This window comes from Salvelinus alpinus, chromosome 2 (genome assembly GCF_045679555.1).
Source record: "Salvelinus alpinus chromosome 2, SLU_Salpinus.1, whole genome shotgun sequence".
NCBI lineage: Eukaryota > Metazoa > Chordata > Actinopteri > Salmoniformes > Salmonidae > Salvelinus > Salvelinus alpinus.
The window spans coordinates 121,783,793-121,792,749 of record NC_092087.1 but is presented as its reverse complement, the minus strand read 5'-3'; positions in this window follow the sequence as shown (position 1 = coordinate 121,792,749).

The window sequence follows — 8,957 nt, the reverse complement described above, 5'->3', positions numbered from 1 at the left end:
AACCAAAGCGCAAAAGGGCAAATATCACAATAAGACAAATGCATGAGCACTTGTATCAACTTTCATCCCACACATAAGGCTACAATATATTGGCAATATTGTGACTAGAGTGCTAATGCATACATTTAGTCTAAATGCTTATAAACATAAATACCTGCTATGAGTGGGACCAGCTCCTCAAAATATTTCTGGCCCCAATTTGCCTCCATATTCCCTGGGGAAGCCACTGATATCAGGCCTCATTATCTGACCTCTGACCCTTTTCTGAGGAGATGAATCAGAGTGCGAGGGAGTGTGGGTGACCCCCATTCCCCCGGCTGCCGTTTTACCAACGCCACAGCTGATGCTTCAGCATCAGCACTGCTAATGTCATTTCACTGCATTGCAGCGGGAAGTATTGCTATGCAGACAATGACAGAGGAAAATGAGGGCATTTTCAAATTGCCGTGTAGGATGAGGAGCCGCCGTGTTCTAGTCAGCGAAATGTGTCAAGTTCATATCAAATCAGAAGTGCTGTTGGGTGCAGATGATTAGGGAATATTTTCACTTTCTACCTGGTTGAAAAGGAAATGTACAGCCAGGTTGGGATGAATAACACCTCAGATACTAGTAACCCTTTCCTGCAGTCAGATGACCTAGTGGCCTCATTGGTGTCATTTTATAAATATCTTTCATCATTTCATAATTACTTATTATGATTTTTTGGTTTTCTATGACAAACTGTTTTGTTATATTTCAGTCTTCTGTGACGTATATAAAGTGTAATATTGGGATGTATGCTAAACATTTGAACATTTTACTCTATATCTGACATGGTACACGTGTCTTCTTCTTTTTTTAAACCCATAACCGTGTGTGTGAGATGGATACTTTTGCTTCAAAGTAGATTGGTTTTAGACTACCAAGAAACACTCTGTGTGACTCTGATTTTGCCCACTGCAGTAAAAGGTTTATGAACTTTGGTATTGTAGTCTACCTAGTAAACATGTACTGTATGTTGGCATAGAACATTTTAACCTGTGACAATAAACTGCGACCTCTTTTGCATTGTTGCTTACATAAAACATAGACAATGTTGTCTATGGTTATTAAAGCATCGTATGCACAGTATTGTCAAGAGGACATATTGCCTTAAGCTCTACAAGCCATTAAATATCGGAACTTAAGTTACTGCCACAATAGCTGCTGTTAGGTATAGTACATGCTGCAGTTCTCCCAGTATAATGACAAATTCTCTCATAATATACAAGGGAATCTTACTCCAGACCACATGGCAGCCCATTCATTCTCCCACCCTTGAATTGCTCCACCGTCTTCATCAGGACATGTTACTACAGTCCCAAATTTCCACCAAGTGACTCGGGGCTATTGGTGAAAATTACACAGTTTACGCAACTATAGCCAACTACTGATAAAAACTTGGAACCTGCCTGTGAAAATGTTCATTTTTTCCCCATTACCCCTCAAGTGTTTTATCAACCCGACCCGAGCACTGGCGGCGCTCCTAAACCGTTTCCATAAAACATCTGCACGAAGAAACAACGCAATTATGGAAGCCATCTGGAACAATAACGGGAGAAGAATGGATATGATTAACACTAACGCAAACAGATGGCAAAGTGTTAGATTGCTGTTCCACAAGCACATAATAGAGGCAACCTTAAGTCCAATTATGGATGGTTGCAGGGGAGTCTGTCGTTGCTGCCGCCGACCGTCGTCGAGACAGGAGTCAAAGCCCTTTTTTATTGCAAGGCTTGAGCTTTCACTATTTGCCCACGTTACGGAAATTGCCACGACACCACGAGAGACAATTGCAGACAGGCAGGTGTCAGACAAAGGAGGGGTTCAGTTGATATGATCATGAGAACAAGTGGGTGCACCAGGGGTTGGGCTGGAGTCAGAGAGCAGGACGGTGCGATACTCGGCGGTGTAGGTTTATTCCAATGAGCTGTCAGTGTAGCTGTTCTTCTGATCGTTTTTTGAACAAAGTGACAGGAAAGCTCCCAAGGGACAAGGGGATGTTTCTAATGATAGTCTAATGATAGTCTGAAGATAGTCTTCTCTACCAGGGGAGGGAAGGGAGTGACGAAGACTCATTTAGCGTTATACCCCCAAGACAATGCACGATTAGAGCCCTTGATTTGGAGCACTCAATCGTCGAAGGTAGCTCGAACACCTAGAAGTGGTCTTTTATTTAGACCAAAATGTGCAAAGTCGGGGAGAGATTTCCTGACTTCACAACTGAAGAGATCATTTATTATTTGTTGTGTTTTAAGCTTTCGGAACATGTTCACCCGGGAGGTGTTTGGTTTGACTGTTTCACTATTATTATATTCCCATTTGGACTCTGATTCTGGATCAAATCCCCTCTGCAATCGACCAGCGAGAGCCTGAGAGTGGGATGGGAGGAGGAAAGGAGGATGGGGAAGACGGGAGGGATAGGAAGGATGGATGAGTGTTCTCTCCCTCCTCCGCTCTGTAGCAGGTTGTCTCGTCTCCCTGAGAACTTAACCAGAGAATGTTGACACCTAATTGCCTCCAGCAGGACTAGCTTCATCAAGTGTGTTTGTGTGTGTATGTCGTGTGTGTGTGTGTGTGTGTGTGTGTAAGTGTGTGTATGTGCCTCATCAAGTTGATTTCTGCCAGGCATCTGTTCGCCGAGCGCACCACCAGCGTTGAGCGATGACGAGAATCCACCCCAAATTATTTTCTCTATACTCCCCCTCCTTGTTGCGTCCTGGGCCACATAAGTCTGCCAATTGTGAGGTTTATTCAGAACCCTGGCCAGGAAAGTGTGTGTGTGTTTTGGCACAAACAGCTTTTTGGCCTTCAGGCATACCAATGACCCTTAGAAGTCATACACTTAAAGGCATGCTCTGGTACTTTGGCGACTAGTAAGAATGTTTTCAACCTCCCGCTTTCGGCTGGATGTGTCAGTGTGTAGTTTGTACATTCATAATTAGCCACGAAATCCCTAGTTTGGAAGAGACTGTTTTCTGAAAGCTGTACGGACATTTTCCCCACATTTCTCCCCCATGCGGGCCAGCCCCCTACCACTTTGAGTTCCAGTGAATGAGATGAAGCCCCTTGCCATTTGAGTGACAGCTAGCAAGAATCATACACAGCAGAGCGAGGGATGTGATATAGTAGGCCATTTTCGGGGACCACTTTTGGCTCGTGGGTGCTACTTTCAGAACTACTGCCTAAAAAGTATACAAAAGTCCCGGAGAATCCCTTTAAACCATGTTTAGTATTACATTTTTAATCACTTTTTATCTTGGTAGAGAAATATTATATTTACATATAACATCCCAGCAGGCAAAGCAGGTTGAAATTATGTCATTATAACCACTTCACCCTCTGGGTTACACGTATCAGTTTCTTACAACCATATTAAGTATAAACTAAAACCTGGACGCTATTGTATTCATTGCGTCGCCTGAATACCGGGTTAAGCCATAGCTTAAGGGAGAAGGCGCAATATGTTGCATCTCCCTCCATCCGATGATGCATGGCTAATTACATTTAAAAAGGTAATCCATCCAAGTACTGGAGAGTCCCCCTTAGGAGCCGTGTATGAATCTGTTATCCACATGTCCCCTCACTCCTGAAGCCTGCAGAGTGTGCTGTGTGTGCTGGTGTGTGTTGTCCAGAGCACCACGTGAATGACAGTACTGGGGTAGACAAAGAGTAAGCCAGCCAGAAAAGGTCAACCTTAAAGCCCATAGCCTATGATTTGTTGATGTTGAGTGTCTAGCTGTCCTGGAGAATATGTCCTTTGTTCGCTGGATAACGAATACCCTTTAACACTACTGAGCTGAGCTGAGCATGGTTATGCATCCACCATGGTGGCTTGGACCATGCTGGAAAGGACAGTGTGAAAAGAAGATAGGCAAGCCATGCAGGTTGGTTCAGGGGAGCACGATGGTATGAAAAGAGTAGAAATGTGTCACGGATCCCTCCGGAACTTTCGTTACGAACACCTGTCCCCTATTCCCACTGATTAGTACATGCATAAGTGTGCCCTTTGGTTTCCATTGGGCTGTCGATTATTGTTACTATGTCTGTTGGTGCGTGTGAGTACCTGTGCTGTGTTTTTTTTGGCTTTCGTGGCATTGTGGATTGCGCAGATGATTACGGGTCTCATCCCGTGTGTTAATCGTTGGGCACTTGTGTTATTTATTCTAGGTACTCCTCGCTCTTCTGTTTGGGTTTCTACCCTGTGTTTTGTTACGTGTTTGTTTGGCCTTCGTCCCCGTGCCTTTACGTATATGTGTTATTTCACGTCGTAATTTGGGGCTTAATAAAAAAAACGATTACGCATTCCTGCGCCTGTCTCCCGAATCATTTATGCCAGCGTGAATTAACACATATACGTACAGTACATGAAATATAATGATCATAACAAGTTCTCTAATGGTGTCAAGACCAGGATTATTATAGAGAAAGAGTATGGTTGACGGTGGCGGTGCGTTTCAGATGCACATAGTAGCTACATAGATGTGGCATTTAAAATCGGACGCATATATCGTCGCGGCTACAGTATATATGAAATTGTTTTAATTGATCATTTATTGTCCCCGAGATGAATCACGTTGCGCCTGCCAGGGTTGATGCACTTTCCCAGTTAATTTATGTGACAGTGTTATTCAGCGTTCATGCCTCCGATTGCGTCTCATATGACAAACATTGATTCAGCTCCAACTCAATTAGTTATTAAAGAGAAGTTTAGTTATATTCATCTCTATCTGACTGGGGTTCTGCTTGATAGGAAACAATGGCTTTTAGATGATTCATTCAACCACCGAAACGTGTCACCGGAGAGAGGATCTGTCACATCTCCAGTAACGCCTAAAGAACAGAGAGAGAGAGAGAGAGAGAAAGGAGGGAGAGAGAGAGAGTGTGAGAGAGAGAGAGGGGGAGGGAGGGAGGGAGGGAGGGAGGGAGGGAGAGAGAGAGAGAGAGAGAGAGAGAGAGAGAGAGAGAGAGAGAGAGAGAGAGAGAGAGAGAGAGAGAGAGAGAGAGAGAGAGAGAGAGAGAGAGAGAGAGAGAGAGAGAGAGAGAGAGAGACAGAGAGAGAGAGAGAGAGAGAGAGAGAGAGAGAGAGAGAGAGAGAGAGAGAGAGAGAGAGAGAGAGAGAGAGACATCAAAGTCCTATTAATGCATTCTTGCCATCAATTATTGGCCAAAGTAGAAGCCACATTGTCTTAGATCAAAAACATCTGCAATCTCTTGTACACATTTTTTTTTTTTTTATATATATTTTTTTTTTAACCTTTATTTAACCAGGTAGGCAAATTGAGAACACGTTCTCATTTACAATTGCGACCTGGCCAAGATAAAGCAAAGCAGTTCGACACATACAACAACACATAGTTACACATGGAGTAAAACAAACATATAGTCAATAATACAGTGAAAAAAATAAGTCTATATACAATGTGAGCAAGTGAGGTGAGATAAGGGAGGTGAAGGCAAACAAATATATGTATAAATAAATAAAAATATAAAAGGCCATGGAGGCGAAGTGAATACAACACAGCAAGTAAAATAAAAACTAAAAACACTGGAATGGTTGGTTTGCAGTGGAAGAAAGCGCAAAGTAGAGACAGAAATAATGGGGTGCAAAGGAGCAAAATAAATAAATAAATAAATACAGTAGGTAAAGAGGTAGTTGTTTGGGCTAAATTATAGATGGGCTATGTACAGGTGCAGTAATCTATGAGCTGCTCTGACAGCTGGTGCTTAAAGCTAGTGAGGGAGATAAGTGTTTCCAGTTTCAGAGATTTTTGTAGTTCGTTCCAGTCATTGGCAGCAGAGAACTGGAAGGAGAGGCGTCCAAAGGAAGAATTGGTTTTGGGGGTGACTAGAGAGATATACCTGCTGGAGCGCGTGCTACAGGTAGGTGCTGCTATGGTGACCAGCGAGCTGAGATAAGGGGGGACTTTACCTAGCAGGGTCTTGTAGATGACCTGGAACCAGTGGGTTTGGCGACGAGTATGAAGCGAGGGCCAGCCAACGAGAGTGTACAGGTCGCAGTGGTGGGTAGTATATGGGGCTTTGGTGACAAAACGGATGGCACTGTGATAGACTGCATCCAATTTATTGAGTAGGGTTTTGGAGGCTATTTTGTAAATGACATCACCGAAGTCGAGGATTGGTAGGATGGTCAGTTTTACAAGGGTATGTTTGGCAGCATGAGTAAAGGATGCTTTGTTGCGGAATAGGAAGCCAATTCTAGATTTGACTTTGGATTGGAGATGTTTGATGTGAGTCTGGAAGGAGAGTTTACAGTCTAACCAGACACCTAGGTATTTGTAGTTGTCCACATATTCTAAGTCAGAGCCGTCCAGAGTAGTGATGTTGGACAGGCGGGCAGGTGCAGGCAGCGATCGGTTGAAGAGCATGCATTTAGTTTTACTTGTATTTAAGAGCACATCAAGAATATAAATATACATTCAACTCCAAACAGAAACATGTAGCAGGCGTACATAAGTCAAAGGTGAGCCGTTTCAAAACATAACATTGCCAACCCAAACCCTGGCATAGATTTGTTCTTACTTGACAGGTAAACAAAACCTAGGCAGATACAACCGCTGTGTTAGAAGCAGACAAGAGGGACTCAGCTACAGTGGGGAGAACAAGTATTTGATACACTGCCGATTTTGCAGGTTTTCCTACTTACAAAGCATGTAGAGGTCTGTAATTTTTATCATAGGTACACTTCAACTATGAGAGACGGAATCTAAAACAAAAATCCAGAAAATCACATTGTATGATTTTTAAGTAATTAATTTGCATTTTATTGCATGACATAAGTATTTGATACATCAGAAAAGCAGAACTTAATATTTGGTACAGAAACCTTTGTTTGCAATTACAGAGATCATACGTTTCCTGTAGTTCTTGACTAGTTTTGCACACACTGCAGCAGGGATTTTGGCCCACTCCTCCCTACAGATCTTCTCCAGATCCTTCAGGTTTCGGGGCTGTCGCTGGGCAATACGGACTTTCAGCTCCCTCCAAAGATTTTCTATTGGGTTCAGGTCTGGAGACTGGCTAGGCCACTCCAGGACCTTGAGATGCTTCTTACGGAGCCACTCCTTAGTTGCCATGGCTGTGTGCTTCGTGTCGTTGTCATGCTGGAAGACCCAGCCACGACCCATCTTCAATGCTCTTACTGAGGGAAGGAGGTTGTTGGCCAAGATCTCGCGATACATGGCCCCATCCATCCTCCCCTCAATACGGTGCAGTCGTCCTGTCCCCTTTGCAGAAAAGCATCCCCAAAGAATGATGTTTCCACCTCCATGCTTCACGGTTGGGATGGTGTTCTTGGGGTTGTACTCATACTTCTTCTTCCTCCAAACACGGCGAGTGGAGTTAGACCAAAAAGCTATATTTTTGTCTCATCAGACCACATGACCTTCTCCCATTCCTCCTCTGGATCATCCAGATGGTCATTGGCAAACTTCAGACAGGCCTGGACATGCACTGGCTTAAGCAGGGGGACCTTGCGTGCGCTGCAGGATTTTAATCCATGACGGCGTAGTGTGTTACTAATGGTTTTCTTTGAGACTGTGGTCCCAGCTCTCTTCAGGTCATTGACCAGGTCCTGCCGTGTAGTTCTGGGCTGATCCCTCACCTTCCTCATGATCATTGATGCCCCACGAGGTGAAATCTTGCATGGAGCCCCAGACCGAGGGTGATTGACCGTCATCTTGAACTTCTTCCATTTTCTAATAATTGCGCCAACAGTTGTTTCCTTCTCACCAAGCTGCTTGCCTATTGTCCTGTAGCCCATCCCAGCCTTGTGCAGGTCTACAATTTTATCCCTGATGTCCTTACACAGCTCTCTGGTCTTGGCCATTGTGGAGAGGTTGGAATCTGTTTGATTGAGTGTGTGGACAGGTGTCTTTCATACAGGTAACGAGTTCAAACAGGTGCAGTTAATACAGGTAATGAGTGGAGAACAGGAGGGCTTCTTAAAGAAAAACTAACAGGTCTGTGAGAGCTGGAATTCTTACTGGTTGGTAGGTGATCAAATACTTATGTCATGCAATAAAATGCAAATTAATTATTTAAAAATCATACAATGTGATTTTCTGGATTTTTGTTTTAGATTCCGTCTCTCACAGTTGAAGTGTACCTATGATAAAAATTACAGACCTCTACATGCTTTGTAAGTAGGAAAACCTGCAAAATCGGCAGTGTATCAAATACTTGTTCTCCCTACTGCATATGCCGAGGTGAGGAGAGAGACAGGAGTTCAGGAGTTGAGGGTTTGCCTTTCATTTTCAGGTGTTAAATATAATTAGATTCTGAGAACTGTTACCAATCTTCTCAGAGTTGCTTTGTCATTATTTTTATTGAAAATAACATTTGCGATGATAATTATGTCATGAATTATAATGCATCGTACCTAGCTTATAAAGTGTCATAAGATATTGCATTATGTCAAGGATATTCGTAGGGTCGCAGTGAACTTTCCTGTGTCCTTTTCAGTAGAGAGTGATTGGCAATGCTGATTAGCGAGCGATGACAAAACATGCTTCATAGTCTGTTGCATGCTGTGCGACAGTGTTCCCAGTAGAAACAGTGTTACTAACATCAGTTATCTAATGTCATGCAGGGCCTGAGCAGACTTAGACACACCGAATGATGTCTGTGTATATCTCCCCGGGAAGATGATCAGTCTATTTAAATGCATTAATTCAATGCACTCTTTTGTTCTTCTGCTTTTTCCACAAGCTCATGACACGAGGGGACGGAGGGGAGAGGCTATGATCAAGAAACGTAGTGGTCACATTGACTTGATCAATCACAGTGAGAGAACATGCCAGTCTGTTTCTTTTCATATAAGCAGCAGCCTGAAATAACCCTGACTGTATCCCAAATAGCAGCAGCCTGAAATAACCCTGACTGTATCCCAAATAGCAGCAGCCTGAAATAACCCTGAC